This window comes from Mirounga angustirostris, unplaced genomic scaffold, assembly GCF_029215605.1.
Source record: "Mirounga angustirostris isolate CCGP_5_RB_7025 unplaced genomic scaffold, mMirAng1.0.hap1 SCAF_7, whole genome shotgun sequence".
Lineage (NCBI taxonomy): Eukaryota > Metazoa > Chordata > Mammalia > Carnivora > Phocidae > Mirounga > Mirounga angustirostris.
The window spans coordinates 123,143,736-123,160,067 of NW_026991715.1; the positions used below are offsets into that span (position 1 = coordinate 123,143,736).

Here is a 16,332-nt window from a genome sequence, read left to right on the forward strand (position 1 = left end):
GCTTGGACCTTTTAGGACCCAACACTTTTCCTCCTCCTTACCTCAACTATCCTCCCAAATCTCCATTCTTTGATAGTTACTTATACTCTTCTGTTCTATTTCCCTAAGCTAGTTCTAATCTATTGGGTCTGCTACTTTTTTTTTTTTTTTAATTGTCTATATCCCCTTTGTAGGTCCCTACTTTCTTCCCTGTCAAGCACAGTTTCCATTGTCCAAAACTATAATGACTCCTTTACAAAAATCCTTTCATCATACTGGACTGGGAAAACCCTAACCCTAGTTAAACTCAACCATCTGCTTACTTGATACAGCTGTGTCTTAGCAGCTAAAAACCCTGGACAAATTCCATATACTTACTGAGTGCTCTCACTATAAATTTGTGTTTATACCAATGGGCATCTGACACTGCTCTAGTAAATCCACTTTCCTCTCTGAGACAATTAATTAACAGACAACTAATTAACACCTTGTTCTCCTTAAATCTCTAAAGCTCAGTTGCCTCCCACATACAGTTTTCAACAACTTCCTCATTGAAAAGAATAAAATCTCAACAAAAAAAGCTAATCCCATTTTCCTGCTATGAATTTTCTCAAGCTACCACCAATTCCACAAACACAAATTCTGTTTTCCATCCTTTCCTAATGGAATTAGGAGTCTTAAATGATACCAGTTCAGGCCTTCCATGTTCACCCTTTCCAGGGCAATTAGCTTGTCCCTGTCTCCGAGCACTGATGTATTGTCCAGGGTTTTCTACACGTAAGTAGTATCTGAAATTTGTTTCTTTTATGTTTGTTTGCTTGTTTTTGGTTAATGTCTTTATCTATCTTTACCTAGAAGACTGTAAACTTGTGGGCAAGATCATCTTATTTGCTATTCTATATCTAGTACCTAGAATAGTATCTGACACATAGTAGATGCTGAAGAAATGTTTGTTTTCTGACTAATTTGGAATTGTGTCACCTGTTAGACCCCAAGACTGACCTTTACTGCCCACCTGCTTGTTGTACTCCCTAATTTGTCTTACATTTTTCCTTAAGCTCTTCTTTCCAGCTTATCTCTTTTTTAAATTTATATTCAAGTTAATTAACATATAGAGTATTATTCATTTCAGAGGTAGACTTTAGTGATGTATCAGTTGCATATAACACCCAGTGCTCATTATAACAAGTGCCCTCCTTAATGCCCATCACCCAGTTACCCCATCCCCCCATTCCCCTCCCCTCTAGCAACCCTGTTTGTTTCCTAGAGTTAAGAGTTTCTTATGGTTTATCTCCCTCTCTATTGGTTTTGTTTTTCTTTCCGTTACCTCTTAACTCAGGCAAATGAAACCTGGATCCACCACCCCTAGGATAGCGCTTGCCCTGACAAGACCTCCCACTGGTCTAGACCATCCAGACCAGTTGAGCTAAACCCCTGACTCGCCTTGTGCCTGTGGAGATGGAACATGGAGTGAACCCTGAAATGACTGGCAATTACCTTTACCTCATTATAATGCTAAAATCCCTGCCCAAGGAGAAGTCTCAGCCTCATTTCCATAACATACAATGTATGTATAGGCATGTTTCCTTACGGTGCATGCATGACCTTGTGCCCTGTATAGAAAGGACAAGGCTTCTCTATCTAAATATTCACTCTAACCCTAAACAAAAGGTACTCATTCACCCTCTGTTGGAGTCACAGCTTTGGAAGCTATCCCCTCCCCCCACCATGATCTTTTTATTTACTGCAAATAAAGTTTTCTTTGCGTAAGAAACTGGTGTAGTTTCTTATACTCACCTGGTATATTTTCTGTGATTCACCAACTGGTAAACTCACGTTGGTTCAGTTATACTTGGACAACATGGTTAAATCTCACACTACACCATGAACTCATTTTGTGGCTGAGTAAATTATTTAACATCATTAAATGCTAATTTCATAATATAACAATAATAGGCCTATAAATTAGAGGACTATAATGAACCTCAACTGAGATCACACAATGAAAAGTTTTATATAAACCATAAAATACTATAATTATACTCCAATCACCATCTATACAGATTGCCTACATTATTAAAATCCTGTAAAGACTAGCTGGAGTTTTATCCCAAGCATAGGCCAAAAAATAAATGAAAATGACAACTTCTACTATAGAAAAAAGGTTTTGTGTAATAATATTTGATCTTTGAAAGGTTATTTTAATGTATTACTCTTTTTTTCAATGATAAGAAAATAATATTCAACATTGGTTGTCATGCAATTTACTATAATTAAGGGGGAAACATCCATAGAGAATTTTGTTCAACATTCTTAATTAAATTTTTATATCCTAGGCATGATACTTATGAAAAATCTACCAGTACACCTTACTACCATGGCCCTTCCTGACTCTATCATTTTGCTATCTGCTTGAACAAACGCCTAGTGTTCAATCATGGGAAAACCTTTGAGTCAAAAAAGGAAATAAAGGCTACACTTCAGCAAAATGACAACTGTTAAATTCAAATTGCAACTCCATCACACAACTGATTTAAAGATAAAAGTGACTAACAATTAACCAATTAAAATGACAAGTATGTTTATCTGAAAATACATAGATTAAATTTTGACCAGAGGCAAAGATCTATTGGAAAGATCTACTGGAAAATTAAATGACCAGAATTGTTCTGTTGAGTTGAAAATAAAGCAGCGATCTCAAAGCAAAAAGTGAAAATTCTTTTCCTGGATTTAGAATTTATTAACTCTGATGGAATCTTCCACTTCTCTGGGGATAAATTTCTTTTTCCATAAAAAAATGAAAGGTATAGGACATGACCTAGATGACCCCAAGGTCTGTCACCTTCTGGAATTGGAATTCCATGAACATCTGAGAGACCAGCTCCAGGATGGGAGAAGCTACAGACCAAAAAGGGGCAATGACAGAAAGCTGGAAGGAGCTATCAAGGCCCGACACACATAGCCTTTAGGTAGAAGGAAATGCGGATGGGCCCGAATTCAATTGCTAGCTTTACTGCAAACTCTCTGAATGACCTCTGGGGATTTTTGCTTTAGTTTGGTCCCCAAACTCCAGAGCGTTTTGAAAATTATATGAGATAAGGGTGGGAAAGCACCTTTGTCTCTTGGAAAATTCCAAAGGATAATTATAAATACCTTCTATAGCTCATAATCTCAGTGTTGCTCATGGGTATTTCTTTAAATATTTGCCCAGACTTCTGCTATCATAGATGATATCAGAGATGACAGATTGCTTCTCTGTTTATCAGGCTCTAAAAGGAATGTACACACTTTGACACAGCATGTTGGGAAAATCAGAGCTCCCTAACTGAAAAGAAAACAACTCTGAAGTTGGTGATATTAAAGAAATATAGCTCTAACAAGTCATGGATTTAAAGACATTTATCTTTAGTAGATGTAGATTTTGCCAGGTTAGGTGAATTAAAATTGTATTGGAAAATTTCTCTGAAGATTTTGTACTTTTTTATTTTCCCACAAATTCACTTGAGTAACTTTGAGTAATTACAGGTTTTTTTACACTTTGTTTTTCCACAAATTCTCTCCCAAACTAACAGCGATTTAATTAATTACATTTTTAGTTTCATTGGTAATCATTGGCAACCCAAAGGAAGTATAATTGTTAGTGAGAAAATTGTTTGGGTTCCAGGTTTAGTCTAGCCTTGCCATGTGGTATGGCTAAAAAAGCCTGTCTCTTACCTATGCCAATTAATCAAAAGGTTATCCTCTGAACTGGAAGTTTAGTGGTCAAAATGTCCTAACAAAGAAAAACATCGTATTCTATTTAAAAAGCATTAAAAATTAAATCAAGATTTTTTACTTAATTATCCTTTTTCTTTCTTCATATACATACATATATGTACAAAATTATTTTAATGTGAACATATGATTTTGAATTATTATTTTCCTGTTAATATGGAATGCATATATTTTTCATAAGACTTAGATAACGATCAAGTTTGTAATTTATCTCATACTCATATTTTTAGTCAAACTCAAAACTGCTGAGATAAAAACTAATCTAAACATGAGGTATCACGTGCAAAAAGTAAGTAAAAAGTACAGTGCAGATTAAAGTGGACTATCTGACCACCGTGGATTCAAATTCATGTAAAAATGTTATTAATTAAAAATAACGTGGTGTGCCTGGATGGCTCAGTTGGTTAAGCATCTGCCTTCAACTTAGGTCATGATTCCAAGGTCCTGGAATCAAGTCCCACATCAGGCTCCCTGCTCAGTGGAGAGTCTGCCTCTCCCTCTGCCTCTGCTGTGCTCTCTCTCTTTCTAAAAAAAAAAAATAATAATAATAATGTAAAAATCCTCTGAAATGGGTGTTACAAACACATGTGGTCATCGTACCACATAGCTTCTGTTTTCAAATTCCTGGAAACATAGAAGGGAAATGGGAGACAGGCAAAAGGAAAAGATGGCAGAATGAATAAAATCGAGAGAGGAGGTATGGGAAAGCAGGAGAAGGAGAAAAACATGGAATAAATAAAAGGAGAATAATGAGGCAGTAGGATGAGCAGCAATTAGGTGTCCTGCTGATTTTTCTTTCCAAGCCTTCCTGCTTGATACTTAGTGTCTGGTTAAAAAAAAAAAAAAAGGTTGGGGGGGTAGTTTAGTGCTTTTGGATGATTCTGCTTCACAGGAATGGCAGTTCTTCCACTCAACTCCCAGTAGCAAATGGTAGTGGAGATGATTTTTCATATTGTTGCCTCTTCTGGAAATCAGTAGATCTTTACAGAGAAGGTAAGTGCCTCATCTTCCAAGATGTTAAATTACACACTGATAATCTTTTCTATGGGTTCTGAGACTCTGATATTACTCAATGGGCCCAATGGTGAAATGAGCTTGGTAGTCATCGTATGAGCAAATACTACAACACATGCACACTTCACATATTCTTGATGAAAACATACAGAGGAATGAACAGTGCAGGCATAATGAAATGATGAGACTATTTCACCTTTTATTGTTGATATTTTAGTTTATTTGGCTTGACTTTTATTTTAAGGGCTGGAATTGGCTTGTGGAAAGCATGGTGGGCAAAATATATTAAAAAAAAAAACAAAAAAAAACTTGACTCAGCCCTAGAAAGAATCTAATATTCCTCAATGAGCAGTTTATTTTCTATATATAAATCCCAAATCTAGTATTTCCATACTGGTTCCTTATTTGTTTTGTTTTTTATGCTATAAAATGATTACAAAAACGTTGGCCATTATTACTGTTTTTTGTAGTAATGTTACCAAACCACATAGTGGTTTAATAATCTATTTCCAATCAAACCTATTTCTTCTGTACTGCTTTGTCCTGTTTGTGGGAGTGTTGTGATATAATGGACCTCCTTAGGACACATCCTTCCTCATTTGTAATTTTTTTCTCTCATTGGCAATTGATCCCCAATCCCCTCTGTTATAATGCGTTTAGCTTCTGGAATCTCTATCCAAACCTGTAGCTCTGCCTGCACAGACTATGAACTGTTCCTCACATTTGGGGGAGGCAAGAGAGTTTAACCTATTTAGAACAACACCCTTGTGTTGCTATGAAATTTGCCACGGCAGAACTGAAAATCATTATCTTTGTCATGTGAGCAGAAGGTATGAATAAGGTGACCAGAGAAGCTCTATTGCTGGTAGCAACAGATGCAGCGGAGCCAAACAGCTATTCCAAGAATACTCCCCATATGCTGGTGCGAACAAAAGAAAGATCTAGCAGTCCCAGGCTAAGTGAATTAGTGCTCCTCGGTGATGCCATTGCCCAGGGCTGGGTTTTGTTCTTTTTCTATGATATCTGTTCAGTGCCAAATATCTTGTCAGTTCCCATTAACAAAGAGCCAGTCTGCCTAGAGTCTGGGTTAGACATATTCCAAGGATGGCAATTGCCTTATTCACACGTTGTTAATGTGACATATCCTTAGGCCTTGGATGCCCTTTGGGGTCCAAACAGTGCAAATGGGTTTTGTTTTGTTTTCCACTTTAGTTTTCCAAGCCACCACTCTTGTCCCTGCCACCATTTCTAGCTAGATTTTTGTCACTCTTCCTTTATCATTTGTTCTTCTTCCCCAAAATATGAAATGTAAAAGACTGACCTTGCCCATGAGTGGACGAAGTAGTTATATTTAGCTGACATCTGAGGGAAGAAGACCTTGAAGTTGCATTTTAACTCACAAGCCCATGATTGTGGGATTTGTACTTTTTTTCTAGCACAGCTGATGTGGTTGATGAACAAGTCTCTTTTTCACACACAACCTTGCCCCCAGGGTTTCCTGCTTATTCATATAAACATTAAGAATAGTCTTTAAACAAAATAAAAATCCTATTCTGGTCAATGTGGGGTCATAAAGGAGGAGAAATATTTGCTCATTTTTGCCTTGGCATTATTGATACAATATGGCTTGTCTACATGTGTATCTGAATGTTAGGATTTTAAAAACAGCTTTTTTGCTCTGACTGGTTTCTCCAACAATGTCAGCATATTTTGTGGTGCTGTAGATAAGATTTTAGTAGTCCACATTTACCCACTCGTAAATCAAAGACCAATTTGAGACTAACATTATACACAATATATTATAGTAAATCCTGTGGGGAGTACAAAGCTGAATTAATGTATTTATCAAATGCATCAGAGTCTGATAGAAGAGATTAACACCTACACACAAATAACTTTATACATGCTTTATTCTCTTCCATGGAGAATGCAGTTCCCATTGATTTAGCTCAAGCTAGAAATCTTTACATCACCCTTAACTTTCTCTTTTCCCTTGTTCAAAGGGAAATACAACATTGGTTATAAGAGCTACATGATTTATTTTCAAAATGTTTCTGAATGTTTCCCTTCTTTTCGGTACCAATGTATTAATTCATAAACTTAAACTTCCTCATTTGGTTTATTTCAATGAATTGTTTGTTTGATTATTCTGGAAGCTGTATGGAGTTACTGGAAGATTCAGAACAGAGGGACTATGTGATTATGCTTATTCTTTAAAAAAACAGTATTGTTGATAATTTAGGGTCTGGATCATAAATAGCCAGTTTTGCTAAGACCATTTCAACCCCATTGATGAAGAAAAAAGAAGAAAGCAGTTAAATCAGAAGTCAATGGTAACACAGACTTACCAGAAACTTAGTTCATTCCTTCTACTAGGGCCATAGTAAATGTGTGATAAAATATACTTCCTTAACAAATTAAAATATAATTATAATCATAAATTAAAATATAATTCCTCAACACAATATCCATTGAATTCAAAACATTGTACCACTAACGTGTGTTGGATGCAGATTCCCTTTTAAGGCCTGGGTGGTAATTGCCATAGACATACTTGAGAGTTGAAAGAACTCCCAATTTGGGTCCTTGGCCTGTGAGGCAAGAGGTATCACAGTGGGAAAAGCCAAGGGAAAGCCTAGAAAACTATCCCTCCTACTCCTGACCAAGGTACCAAATTAAAAACATTGTCATTTCCAAGAAAAGGACTCGTGGGCATTATCAAATGATTTAGTTAGCTAGTCAAAGGCCTGGAAGAAAGATTGGAAGATCCAGAGACAAAATAACTAAGACTGAGGTAGGTGTCTAGACCTATCAGAGGAGGCTAAATATGAGGATTTTTGTGTCATATGTCATCATGCACAAGATATCAACTATTACTGTAAAGGTACCAAACCACCAAGTACAGAAGCTGATGTTGGCTTCTCCATTGGCCACTCCAATGCTGGCAAAACAGGCACATGACAAAAGTGGCCACAGTGGCAAAAATGGACCAATGCTGAAATAACTACTGCCACCACCGAATGTTCAAACTGCCAACAAGAACAGAGAACTGATAGTGTTCTCAATAGAGAATAACACTGAACCCCAATATGGTGCCATTCCTACAGCCACTATGGAAATCAGTATGGTGGTTTCTCAATAGGTTAAAGATAGAGCTACCATCTGATTCAGTAATCTCATTATTCACTTTGGGTATATATTCAAAAGAATTGAAATCAAGATCTCAAAGAGATATTATCACTCCCATATTCACAATAGCTAAGATGTGGAAACAACCTAAATGTTCATCAACAGATGAATGGATAAAGAAAACATCACACACACACACACACACAATGGAATACTCTTTAGCCTAAGGAAGGCTGCATTATTCAGATTATAGGAGCTATTTAAAGTAGTCAAATTCATAAAACAAAAGACTGGAATGATGGTCACCCGGGGTGGGGGGGGGAATGGGGAGTTGTTAATTAATAGGCATAAAGTTTCAGTTAAATAAGCTGAATAAGTTCTAGAGATTTGCTATACAACACTCTACCTATAGTAACAATAATGTATTGTACATTTAACAATTGTTAAGAGGATGTCTTTAAGTTGCTTATCACAGTAAAATAAATTAAAAAGAAACACACATACACAAAATATGGCCCCATTTCTCAAAGAGACCAACTGGCTATATGATGCATCATTAATCACTAGTGCACAGGCCAGCTATTTGCTTTGATAGGAATAGTTATGTATTCTTAGTATGGGTTTTTCTTTCCTGCCTACAGAGTTGCAACCAGCATCACTATCCAAGGGCTTATAAAATGTTTGATCTATTGATATAAAATCTCACATACCATCACAACAGACCAGGTAGCCCACTTTACCACAAAAAATATGGGAGTGGGAGTGGGCCCATGCCATGGAATCCACTAATCATACCACCCAGAAGCTGCTGGCTTCACAAAATGCTGGAACAACATTTACAGTCAATAGTTGTCCCTTTTATAATTAGTCACCCTTACTTGTTTCTACTTACTTATTTGCTTTCAGAGAGCGAAGTGTGAGATAATTACCCATCACCTCATATGGCACTCCTCCTGTTGAAGGAATCCCATCCCCAATCCTATTTCCTTGAGGAAATATCTATTAAATTTATACTGACAGCTACTCTTTTCACCTCCTTTGACTTGTGAGGTTGGGAGAAGTATGTGTAACGCAATCTCTTCTCTATTTTGGAATGACTGGCCAACAGCAAGCACACTTTTTTTGGCCTATTTTATAAGAGGTCTGCCCCTATGGTGAGGGCTGTTAAATCTAGGACTATTTGGGTAATTATTCCAATTTGAGGGACTTTGAACAAGTTTTTAGGAAGTCTATTTGGCTCTTAATCCAAGTCATATTCTCCAAAACCAACTCTACCAAACATAGCAGTGATATTTTAATGTCCATCAGTTGAAATTTTATGTGCAAATATCTCAGATGGGGAGAGGAGTGCAACTAAACCCCAAACTCCAGCTGATTCCCCCACTGGTGATGACTTCTTTTCCTATTTATAAGAGTCCACTCTCGCTTTGCACTCAATTCATCCCCTGACCCCCTTCACTAATGCATCCTCATAGCCTGTGTGGCAAAGAGTCTACTTGAGTATTTACTTGCGATCACTGTATAGAAATTTAGGGCCAAGGGATGTAGACAGAATCAGGAAGCATTATCCTCCCTAATCCACTGTACTTGCTTCTACCTACAACCTGGAAGGCAGGCAACCAACCCTAGCAGGCAACTCCTTCTCTGTTAAGGTGAGGAAGGTCTCTGTGAGGACAGTTAGTCATTACCACCCACTTACCTGTCATTCTAAGATTTAGACTGAGAAATGTTTGCTCAGTATAAACAAGATTATTGGCACACTAACCATAATGAAGAATGTATTTTCTTACTATTTTACTTCACTTTTATTGGGCAGGGCAAAACGTGGCTTCATAATGATTTGTCTTGCATAACAAAAATAATATCATTGAAAAATATTAAACAGGTATATTAAGTTACTTTTCCATAGATCAAGTTTCCCTGCAGCTTCCCACAGACCATGGATATCATGCAGAACAAAGAAGTGAATGTTAACTTCAAATTTAAAAACATATTTTTGAGTCTGTAATGACATTATGGTCCTGAAAGCTTTTCTTTTGAAATATAGACTTTTTCTCTATATTACAGAAGCTTTCCTTTACATATTAAGAGTAAGCCTTATTAAGAGTAAGTCTGAGCTTAGAGGTTTACCATAGTTATGGAAGATGGTAAATATTCAGTTTCATATTTGTTGTATTTGTTATCATTTATTTTAATAATAAAACAGAAAAAAAATCTTTGCTTTTATTTAACATGATAGCACATGGTTTTTTTTTTTTCCATTTTTATAGTACCATTTTCTTGTCTCCATCCTCTCAGCACATATTTACATTCATATAAGCAGGTTAATATCCTACTGTGTATTATTTCACTCATTTGTCTATTTTCATATAATCATAATAACAATATTTAGGATGTTTCATTGATGTTTGTTTTTACAAGTCAACCTGTATATGCTGATCTTTGACCAGCTTTCTTACTTAATAATACATTACAGATCTGGCTAATTGCAGATAATAATTAAAAAATAAAACATGGACCAGAAAAATAAAATATATTTTTCCAGAAAGTATACACCTAACTCCCCACCCAGTCCCTCACATATATACACACACAGTTTTCCCTGTTATTAACATTTCACACTGATGGCTACTAATGTAAACTGTGGACTTCAGTTAATAAAAATGTACCAATATCGGCTCATCAATTGTAACAAATGTGCCACACTAATGCATCATTTTTAATTAACTACATGACATTATATTGTGTGGGTTTATCTCTCCATTCCTTAACTGATAAAGAAACTGGCTCTAGCTTTTTACCACTATAAACAGTGCTGCAATAAACATCCTTCAACATTTAGCTTATGCATTGGAAGCATTATTTCTATGAGGTGAGTTTTCATATGAAATTATCAGGTGAAAGTGTATGCATATTTTACCATTTGCTGCCACTTGTGTAATCATCCCCTTTTTCCATCAGGTTTTACAACGCAAATCACATCTTCTTCTAGAGTCTTGGTACATAGCTAGTGAGACTTTTGAAACTCATTTAATATGCTTGGATTTTCATGAACCATTGGATGACACGTTTGGTTGATATTAGTGTAAGTACTACTATTAAGTATTGTATTCTTAAGGGATGAAAATGATTAACAGACTGATATATAAGAATCTGTACTCACATACTCTTATTTCAATGTAGCAACTTTTTTTCCACAAGTTTTCTAATAGTTCCCTTGGGTTGTTTATTCTTTGGAGGATTATTCCATATGTTCTCTACTAAATGATCTAGACAGCTAGTCCAATCCAACATTCAAGCTCGGTCCTGCATTTTATATTGTGTGCCCTTTATACTCATACCACTTCTCATGGATCTGGAATTATTTTATAAGGAAATACTGTAAGATCATCTAGTTACTATGAAATAAAATTCCATACACCATGGACACATATAGTCAACATTGTGCCCATAATAGTAGTAATTTGCTGGTTTCTTGCCTATAAACTTGTTGACAAAGAACACATATATGTATGGAATGGGGAAGCAATAGAGTTAAATCATGATTTCTGAATGTGTATCTTTGTGGGCAAGGAAATCTAGATATGAGCCATTTTAACAACCAGATTTTGGATGAAGAAACTCAGTTTCAGAGAGGCAAAGGGAATTGCTTCAGATCACCCAGTCGGTTACTGAGTGCATCAAGACTAGAACAAATGTCTTCTTAAATGGCATCTCCAGCCTTTTTTCTCACTATGCCATGCTTCGTCCATCTGATATTTAGGATTGGTTCTGTGTGAACTCAGCTATCCCACTTCCCTCCTCAGTTTATTCACTTGGAAAAATAAACAAAATTTCTGCCTTTCCTCAACCTTTCTGTATTAATTATTTACTATAACTACTATATTATAACTATTTTCAAATTATAATAGCGAGGGCGCCTGGGTGGCTCAGTTGGTTAAGCGACTGCCTTCGGCTCAGGTCATGATCCTGGAGTCCCTGGATCGAGTCCCGCATCGGGCTCCCTGCTCGGCAGGAAGTCTGCTTCGTCCTCTGACCCTATCCCCTCTCATGTGTTCTCTCTCAAATAAATAAATAAAATCTTTAAAAAAAAATAAAAAATAAAATAAAATAAAAAAATTATAATAGCGAATTTTTGTATCACTTACCATGAGCCTGGCATCATGGTTGATTTTTTTTTTTTTAGCGATAATAGTTTTTTAAAATTTTAAATTGTGACAAAACAGACAGTTTTTATTTTGCAAAACTATCATATCCACTAAACAACTTCCCATTCCTCACTCCCATCAGCCCCTGGCAACCACCAGTCTACTTTCTGTCTCTGTGATTTTGATTACTGTAAATACTTCATGTAAGGAGAATCACATATTTATCTTTTTGTGACAAGATTATTTCACTTATCATAATGTCCTCAAGGTTAATCCACATTGTAATACGTGTCAATTTTCTTCCTTGTTTAGGCTAAGTGATATTCCTTTGTAAATAATATACCACATTTTGTTTATCCATTCATTCACTGATGGGCAATTTGGCTGCTTCCACTTTTTGGCTACTGCAAATAATGCTGCTGTGAATATGGGTGTATAAGTATCTCTTCTAGATCTTGATTTCAGTTCTTTTGGGTATACACCCAGAAGTGGAATTGTTGGATCATATGGCAATTGTATTTTAAATTTTTTGAGGAAACACCAAGGGCTAAAATGTGAGTGTTTTAATCCCTCTTTCTTTCTCTCTGACCCCAGTGGACATGAATAATTATAAGCATAAATCTTTGGGCAAAAATCACAAGAAAATATTTATGCAAGCAGTGAATTTATAAATAGAAAATTGATAGCAACAAAAATTTTGTAAAAGACTGTATATCAACTGTTTTGTCCCTTGGAGACTTTGTTGCCAATAAAATCACTAGCTGAGTAGATTGAGTGGGAGCCCCCGTTGCAAATCCAATCTTAGGAAATGATGGGCAGGTTGACAACTCTACACAATAAAGACACCAATGTTGGTAAGTTTAATTTTTTAAAAAATTTGGTTTTCCTGTTATCTAAATAATTCCGGGAAACAAGATTTGTGTATGGTTTCCCTTTGAACATCTATTATGAAAGCCTGAACAAAAATGATAAAATTTTAAGTTTTCTGGGAAATAGTTTGGTTTGAATTGTCACTAAGAATATTCCCTGGAGACAAGTCACACCAGTTTTTGAGGGACAAGTCTGTAGGCAGTAAGCACAGAAAGAGAATGGCTATGGTGAGTGAGGATAAGGCCGATATGTGAACCTGCTTGTCTTCCTGTCTGTTCAGTACCAACAATCTTAAGTGGAACACTGTCTAAGGCTGGGGTGAGTGATGTGGGACCCAGGGAAATCTGAGTCCAGCTGGAGCCCCTTAGTCCCATTTTTCTCACAAAGCTATATTTAGTAATCTGGGCCCTTTGTGCCTGGACAGAACTTTGTCAGTGATTCTGACGCATATCATCTGGATAACTTTGGGAAAGCTAATTAACTTTTTTTTTTTAAGTTTTTTTTTATTTATTTGCCAGAGAGAGAGAGCACAAGCAGGGAGAGTGGCAGGCAGAGGGAGAAGCGGGCTCCCTTCTGAGTGAGGAGCCCGATGCAGGACTCGATCCCATGACCCTGGGTTCATGACCTGAGCCAAAGGCAGACACTTAACCGACTGAGCCAACCAGGCATCCCGCTAATTAACTTCTTTTTGCCGCAGTTTTCTTTCGGAAAAATAAAGAACCATACTGCAAACCTGATGAGTGTTTTGTAAAGATTTTAAAAAGTAATACATGTAAAGGCACATACATGGAACTGCTATTGTAAAAAGTAGTAGTAGTATATAGCTCATAGATTCTTCTGGGAAAAGAGAATCTAGATTTTGAACATGCTGACCCACAGCTAACCACTGTTAATGACATTATGACTTCCTTATTTCTACTCTCAACTCCCCAAAAGACCACCAGAAAAAACTGGTAATCAAATGAACTTAAGTTAATCAGACTCAACTACAGATAAACAACTAGAGAAAATAATAGCTGACTAGAGTTTGAACTGTGTCTTAGAATGGAAAGTTTAAGGGAGAATTTTATAGGGTTTGAAGGTTTGGGCTCCAGTGATATAAGGCAGATCTTTCAGGTGAGGAATGAATTGGGATTGAGTAAAGTCTGTGACTAAAAACTCATGCTGAAAAATTAGCTAAAGGATTTTGGATTATGCCAGTCCTTTTTCTTGTATATGTTCCGTAATTACCATGATATATGAATAATAATAATAATAATAAGCACATAATGAAGAAAATTTAAAAATGTGGTTTTCCTGTTCATTACCTGAACAAGTCAGGGTAACAAACTTGCATGTTGTATCCCCCTGAATACTTATCTTATGAAAACCTGTACAGATAATAAAATTTTAAGTGTTTTCTACTTTGAATTAATCAAAGATACTAAGAAATAGAAGATACTGAGGAATTAAGTAGTGGGACCAAATGAGGATAAAGATTCCTAATCTCATTGTCCTATCTATCATCTATCTATCTATCATCTATCTATCTATCTATCTATCTATCTATCTATCTATCTATCTATCATCTATCTATCTTATTCTTTTGCCATGTACTAGGTGATGGATTCCATAATGAGGGAATAGGAATTAAATGTGACTTTGGTAGTGAGCTTTGACTCCTTTGTGAGGAGAAACTGAATACATTGTTAAAATCTTCCACTGAAATGTGTTTCTTACTCTAAAGATATTGTCATGTATAATACAAAACATACAAGAAGGGGCACCAGAGTGACTCAGTCAGTTAAGCGTCTGCCTTCGGCTCAGGTCATGATCCCAGGGTCCTGGGATCAAGTCCTGCATCAGTCTCCCTGCTCTCCCTCTGCCCCTCCTCCCTACTCGTGTGCTCTCTCTCTCAAATAAATAAATTAAATTAAAAATACAAAAAGTATTATATAAGAAATATGACAATGCATTAAGAATAGAAAGTCTTAATCTCTTGTGTTTTGTACGAACACAGAAGGTTAGACTTCCAACTGGAAATGTGAAAGATTAGATTGCATGGCTCTCTATTTCTGCTGATTTATTTTATTAGGCTTTATTTCACTATACAACAGCATATGAACTAAATGTCTCTTTTAATTTTTTAATAGTTATGCTCTTCTTGAGATATGTTGTACCCTTTCTTGGATTGCCTTGTTTGCATTCCATTCCACAGACTTGCACATGAGTCCCTGTTGAGAATATGTGTGCTCCTCCAATACCTGGATTATCTTCTTGGAATTGATTATAATTCAAACCTCATAAGAATTAATTTCTACAGCTGATCCTGTCATGTATGGAGTATGTCATTACTCGGTATTTTAATGTTTGTTATTGAAGTTTGAGATAACTATTTGAAGTGAAAATGTTGATCTCTTTTATCAGAATCCTTCCCAAATATTTGATAATCATCACTAAAAAGTCTGGTAACCAAAAGAATGTATAACTTGAAACACACACTGAATACCTGACAGGTATGAAGAATCTTGCCTTTACTTAGGGAAATGCTCAGTCAAGAAGGAAATGAAGGAGCCCTTAAATTAAGCCAGCTGTAGGCAAAGCATTGTCCATATGAATGAATGTAATAGCAAATATATTTTTTTCTGGACAACCGTGAGCCAAAAATGTGCCAGGTGTTTTCATAAGTATTATTATTTTATCATTTTAAAATGTGAGGAAACAGCTTCATAAAGGTGAAATAACTTGTCCAAGATTACACCATTATTATATGATACAACAAAACTTCAATTATATTCTAATCCCTCAAGGCCATTTTGTTCCTTATTATGTCATACTCCATTGTTTCTAAACCCTATTCTGTGACTTCTAAAACATGCTCTAAGGGCAAAGGATGTATCCCATGATGCAGGAAAAAGCCATTCAGGTAAAACAGCCAACTAGAGCTGATTTAGAGTCTACCCGAGAGGGCTTCCTGGAGGAATGTGATCTCAGCAGTAAATAAACACATAAACACAAAACTAGGGATTCTGCTAGATGCAGAGATGTATTTGCTCCTCTCAAGGATGGACCTGTGAATACCAGATTCCTATTAATGGGGCTGAGGCTTGGTGGTCTTCAAAGAACTCATGGAAACTTTCCAAAAGAGAAAATCAGTTCTAAACATGTACCAAACCCAGAGAACACCAGTGCTAGATAACTTACAAAACACAAATAAGATTTTTTCCTCTGTGGCAGGGAGAATCATGCCCCCTTTCCCCCAGAGATGTCCCTGTCCTGATCCCCCAAACCTGTGAAATGTTACCCTACATGGCAAAAGGGACTTTGTTGATGGGACCAAGTTAAGGATCTTGAGATAGAAAGATTATCCTAGATTATCCAAGTGGGCCCAGTATAATCACAAGGGTCCTTATAAGGGAGAGGCCAGAGTGTCACAGGC

General features: G+C 36.3%; 1 long non-coding RNA gene across 4 annotated transcripts in view; it reads left to right on the top strand.

Moving 5' to 3' along the window:
* The window catches only part of LOC123853282 (uncharacterized), a 125,513-nt gene that overhangs the window by 12,608 nt on the left and 96,573 nt on the right, over positions 1-16,332 (top strand). The window contains exon 2 of one of the 4 annotated variants that reach the window (XR_010413305.1): positions 10,858-10,981. The exons of 2 other annotated variants lie outside the window; for them this stretch is intronic. This is a non-coding gene — a long non-coding RNA (uncharacterized LOC123853282). Of the gene's footprint in view, positions 1-10,445; positions 10,982-16,332 lie in introns of those variants that run through there. One more of the 4 variants, XR_010413304.1, reaches the window with a different exon arrangement.